Below are 6,032 nucleotides of genomic sequence, written 5' to 3'. Positions count from 1 at the left end.
CCAGGTGAGGCTTGGGCTCTTCTCCCAAGGAACAAGGGACAGGGCAAGAGGAAGGAAATGGCCTGGAGAAGAGCAGCCCCAGAGGGGATCTGGGGCAGGTTTAGGTTGGACATCAGAAGAAACTTCTTGACTGAAAGGGTTCTCCAAGCCTGGCCCAGGCTGCCCTGGGAGGTGGCTGAGTGCCCACCCCTGGAGGTGTTCCCCAGAGGCAGAGCTGTGGTGCTGAGGGCCATGGGGCAGCCCCAGCCTGGGCAGAGTTAGAGGATGGTTGGAGTGGGTAAGCTTGGAGGACTTTGCCAACCCAACCCACTCTTGACTCCATGCTCTGCACCAGGCCCTTGCAGTCAGGCTCCTGCTGCTGTGCTTTGTGTGAGGCTTGGCTGACAGGCTCTGCCCCTTGGGCTGCAGCAGCTCCCTTCAGCCAGCTGAGCCAGCAGTGTTCACTCCTCAGACCTTCCTCACTGGAGGGGACAAGGGGGATGTGCTGGTGGTAGCGAGTTGGCCTGTTGAGGGCTTTGCTGGCTGGGAAGGCCCCAGCCATGCACTGCAGAGAGCAGGACCCCCAGCTGGCTCCTGCAGCTGCTGGACCTTGAACTGCTGAGCAGCCTGCTCCTGCTGCCTGCAGGGCTGTGTGCTGTGCCTTCTCCTCCAGGCCACAGCAGCTGGAGGCCAGCGGTGCTGGCTGCAGCCCTGCCCCCCTGGGGGGCACAGGAAGACTTGGGCCTTGGTGGCTGTTGTGGAAGGGACACTCCCTAATCACTCCCTGTTTCCAGGAGGTGATCTGGGGCTGACCCACAGCAAACCAGCAGCTCCAGGAAGCTCAGCAGCTTTGGAGAGAAGCAGCAGAAAGAGCTGAGCCCAGAGGAACCTGAGACAGTTAGGGTGACACTGGGGGAACCAGGAGCACAGGAAGGAAAGGGCCAGTGGAGCTTTAACCCAGAACCCCAGCAGGGTGGGGCTGGAAGGGACCTCTGGAGCTGCCCCAGCCCAGCCCCTGCTCCAGCAGGGCCCCCCCAGCAGCTTGCCCAGCAGCACAGTGCCCAGGGGGGGTTGGAAGCTCTCCACCCCAGCAGACTCCACAACCTCTCTGGGCAGCCTGCTCCAGGCCTCCAGCAGCCTCCCCCCAAACCACTTTCTCCTGCTGCTCAGCTGCCACCTCCTGGCTTCCAGGCTCTGCCCCTTGGCCTGGCCCTGGGCCCCACTCAGCAGAGCCTGGCCCCAGCCTCTTGCCCCCCACAGCTCCTTCAGCTCTTGCTGAGCATTGCTCAGCTGCCCTCTGGGGCTGCTCTCCTGCAGGCTGCACAGCCCCAGGGCTCTCAGCCTTTGCTGCTGCCAGAGCTGCTCCAGGCCCCTCAGCAGCTCTGCAGCCTGCCCTGGGCTCTCCCCAGCAGTTCTCTGTCCCTGTGAGCCTGGGGAGCTCAGCTCTGGCCCCAGCAGTGCAGCTGTGGCCTCAGCAGGGCAGACAGAGGGGCAGGAGAGCTTCCCTTGCCCTGTTGGCTGTGCCTCACGCAGCCAAACCCAGCTGGCTTGAGGGGGTTGGGGGATGTCTTGTGGCACCTGACCTCAGGAATGAAGGTGCTGCTTCTGCTGCTGCTGAGCAGAAGCCAGGAGCTGGCTCTGGAGCAGCTGAGGCCAGAGAGGTACAGGAGCCCTTCCCAGCAGGGTGAGGGTGGCCAGCCCAGCTCATTGTCCCTGCACTCTGCCCTGGCCCCATGCTGCAGGGCAGCTGGCACCCGGTTCAGGGGGTGCTTGGTGTGCTCTGGTCCCACAGCTTTGGGTGTCAGCAGTGCAGAGGCAGCAGGAAGGGTTCCTCTCTGTGCTTTCTCAAGTGGCTTTCCTCACCCACCTTGCTTGGAGCCACGGTTTCCCCTCCTGCCCCACAGCTGGAGAGGAGCCCTCGGGCTCTCTCACCCCTCAGGACCAGGCCTTGGCTCTAGCCAGCTGTGACTCACTGCAGGACTGTCAGGTCATCGCTGCCTGGCCTGGAGATGACTCATGGAATCTAGCAGAGCACAGGGACACCTCCCTGGCAGCACAACCCTTTCCCTGCTGGCCTTTCCCCTCCAAGTGAGAGGCTTCCAGGGCTCAGAGGTGAGTGCTGGGGGCTGGAGCTGGAGGAGTTTAACCCTGCAGAGTTCTCCCTCCAGAGCACAGGTCTGCAGTGGGACATGGCCTTCCACCAGCACGTTCTCCTCGTCCCCAGGAGCTGCTGCTGTGATGCCTGGAGACCTTGCAGTGCACTCCTGAAGCTGTCCCACGGCAGGGGCTGAGGACTTTGTCCCCCATCCGCCAGCTCCAGCAGCGTGGTGACCAAAGCTGGGACTCAGGACGAGGACCTTCTGCCTCTGGAGGGACATGGAGCCTCCACTGCTCCTTTGGGGATTGCTGTGAGCAGGACAGGAGGCCCTCTGGGAATTGCTGTGAGCAGGACAGGAGGCCCAGGTTGCCCTGCTGAGGGTGGTTTCCTGGAGCTGATGAGGTGACGAGCACGGTGATGCAGCTCCTGACCCCAAACCCAAGCTCAGGCTTGGAGGAGACCTCCACTGGAGCAGAAGCTGGAGGAGACTCCAACATGGAAGAAGCAAGAGCCCCCTTAAGCCGTGGATGGAGCAGTGCCCCTCTTCAGTGAGCACCAGCAGGAGGAGACAGCTGCGCTGGCCGGCCCAGGGCACTGCCCCTGGCAGCCACAGGCTCGGCTAGGAAGCACATCTGCCGCCCGAGAGAGCCTCCTGAGGCCTGAGCACCACGCTGCCTTCCAGAGCCTGAGCAGGAGCCGGGCAGCCTGCTCCCCTGGAGGATGTCCCTGCTGGCTGCAGCGGGGGCTGGGCCCTTGGCGGTGCCGCGCAGCCCCCAGCGCGCTGTGCTTGCCCGCAGGGTGAGGCCGGGGCCGGGGCGCTGCCCTGTGGCGCGGCCGTGAGGGGGCGCTGCTCAGCCGCTCCGCCCCGCGGGGCGAGGGCCCGAGCCGCTGTGGCGGCCAGCGGAGGCCCAGGGCTGCGTCCCTGCGAGGCGGCTCCGTGCCCGCACGGGCAGCAGGGCGGCCGGAGAGCGCTGCTGGCAGCCGGGGAGCGCTGCTGGCAGCCGGGGAGCGCTGCTGGCAGCCGGAGAGCGCTGCTGGCAGCCGGAGAGCGCTGCTGGCAGCCACAGACCCTGCGCAGGGTCCCGGAGGAGCTGTGGGAAGGCGACGAAGCGGCACCCGAGGCAGTGCTGGCCCCAGCGCCGCCCGGAGCCAAGCAGGAAGGCCCAAGGCCACCCCCGGAGCTCCCTCATTGCCACCGCTGGCCGGCGGGAGACGGTGCAGAAGAGATCCCCACGGTGACAGCCAGGAGCTGGGGGGCTTGGCTGTGGGCTCCCACCGGGCTTCCTGGCAGCAGCTTTGTGCAGCTGCAGCTTGGTTGCCGAGCAAGCAGCCAAGAGCCAGGTGGTGAGAGCCGGGGGCTGGAGGAAGCTCCAGGTGGGAGGCACAGGAGGACAAATGTCCCTCAGCAGCTTCAGAAGGTGCTGGGAAGGGCAGGCAAAGGGCTCCCAGCTGCCTCCACATTCCCAGCAGGGTTTGGCTCTGTTCCTGAGGGCCCACCATGGGGCTTGGCTGCTGAAGAACTTCAGTCCTGCTCCAGCCCGCGAGGGTCTGGTTTGCACCAGAACTAGAGCCTGGAGACAGGAGAGCCATGGCCTCCAGCCAGCCCTGGGCACTGCTGGCTGCTCATGGCACAGAGCTCAGGTTGTCACCAGGACCACCTGGGGCTGTGTCCTGTCCTTCTGCTTGTGAGAAAAGGCCCTGTCCTGGTGGTGTTCAGCCAACCCCAGTGCCCCTCAGGGTGCCAGGGACACGAAGGGACCTGTGCTGGACCCCAGCTGCAGAGGTGTCTAAATAAAGCCCACCTGGTGAGTCCTGGCCTGGTGCTCTTGCTTCCCAACAGCTCTGCAAGCTTGCAAGTGGGGGCTCTCCTTCCAGAGCCCCATGGCTTCATTCATGTGGTGCCCCTGCTGCTGTGCAGGCTTTGTGGCATAGCCAGCATGGCTCCTGCTGGCTCCTGGAGAGCCCTGAGTGGTCTGGAGCAGACCAGGCTGCCTCAGTGGGAAGGGACCCACAGAGCTCACCTCTGACCACCTCCAGGCCAACCTGAAGGCTAAGGGTGTTGTGAAGGGCACTGTCCAACCACCTCCTGACCCCTGATGTCCTCTCCAGAAAGCCTGTTCCACAGTCTGACCACCCTCTAGGTAAGGACATGTTGTCTGGTGCCCAGTCTGGGCCTCCCCTGATGGCCACAGCTCCACTGAGACAGGAGGAAGAACTTCCTGAAGGTTGCTGGAGGCCTGGGGCAGGCTGCCCAGGGAGGCTGTGGAGTCTCTGTCTGGAGAGCTTCCAGCCCCAGCTGGATGTGTTCCTGTGTGAGCTGCCCTGGCTGCTGCTCTGGCAGGGGCTGGATCATCTCCAGGGGTCCCTTCTAACCCTGCCTCTCTGGGAGTTGTTCCCAGGTGTTCCATCACTGGATCTGAGGGGGAGCTCAGCACCTCCATCTTCACCCAGGGTATGTTCCCCCAGCAGTTGCCTCAAGCAGACCCCCCCCCCCCCCCCGCCATGGGAGGACAGAGCTCATCTGGGCACAGTGAGGCCACTTCTCACCCTACCATTTGTTCCTTGGGAGCAGAACCCAACCCCCTCTGGCTGCAGCCTCTTCTCAGGGAGCTGTAGAGAGCAATGAGGTCTCCCCTCAGCCTCCTCCAGACCCCCAGGTCCCTCAGCTGCTCCTCCCCAGCCCTGTTCTGCAGCCCCCTCCCCAGCCTGGTTGCTGGTTGGTCCATGTGGAGGGGCTGCCAGCCCCAGCAGCCCCATTGCCAGCTCAGCAGCAGCTCAGCAGCAGGGTTCCAAGGAGGAGCAGAGAAGCCCAGAGCGGTGCAGGCTGGGTTGAAGTCTGTTTATTGTGAGAAGGCTGTTCTGAACATCACAAACATTGCAACTGACCCTGGGGGGGCACCCACCTGGGGTGGCCCAACCTCTGCTGTGCTCGCAGCTCTGACCACCCCATGGGGGCTGGGCTGCCCCAGCAGCCCCCAGCTTCAACAGACAGAAACAAAACCAAGGGGTGAGGAGAGCCCTGCCACACTCCTGGGCACCAGCCACCCTTGACCGTTCCCCCTGCACGTTTTGGATGCTGCAGATGTGCCCCAGCCTCCCCCGGGGGCTCTGCACAGCTTCACTCTGGCCAGCAGGGGCAGGGGAAGGCAGCTCGGGGCCAGGCTGGGCTCCACAGCTCACTGGCTCATGGGCACTGAAACAACCCCAGCCCCTGGCAGCCTCGCTGGGGGACCTGGGGAGAACTGGGGGGAAAGAGGGAAAAGGGGGGGAAAGGAAAAAGGAAGGACAAGAGGACAAAAGAAACAGGGAAAAAGGATGGGGGGGGGGGGAGGGAAAAGAGAGGAAAAAGGGAAAAGGAGAGAAAGAAAAGGGGGGGAAGAAGGGGAAGCAGCAGCAACAGCTTCTCCCCTGTGTAAGCTGGGCCCAAGCACTGCTGCACAGGGCCCTGCAGACCCTTCCCCAGCCAAGCTGAGGAGCAGGCTGAGGGGCAGGTCACCAAGCGATGCTCCTGGCCCCAAGGTGCCCAGCACAGCCCTGTGCCCGTGCCAGAGGTCCTCTTTCCCCTGGGGCAGGGACTGGGTGGCTGCAGAGCCCTCCCAGCTGGAGCCCTGCCCAAGGCAGAGCCCCCCAGGGGCAGACTGGCCGTGGGTTGTGGCTCCCTCCCACAAGGTGCCCCTGGCCCAGGTCCTCCAGTCCCAGAAGCGGCCTCAGCCGGCAGCTTCCAAGCGCCTTTGGCTCAGGCTCTGCTGCGGGGGCACAGCCCCAGGGTGCCTGCAGGCAGGGCTGTGCTGCTGGCAATGCAGAGGCCACCCCTCCAGGGTGCCAGCCCCAGCTCCAGTGCCTGGCAGCAGGGACGTGGAGACAACAAAGCAGCCGGGCCCACGGCCACCGGCGGCGGCTCAGCACCACGAGGGCTGAGGGCAGGCCCCGGCAGGGCTCCTGGGGCTAGGACAAA

This window comes from Dryobates pubescens, chromosome 9 (assembly GCF_014839835.1).
Source record: "Dryobates pubescens isolate bDryPub1 chromosome 9, bDryPub1.pri, whole genome shotgun sequence".
NCBI classification, from domain to species: domain Eukaryota; kingdom Metazoa; phylum Chordata; class Aves; order Piciformes; family Picidae; genus Dryobates; species Dryobates pubescens.
Note: the sequence above shows the minus strand (reverse complement) of the source record.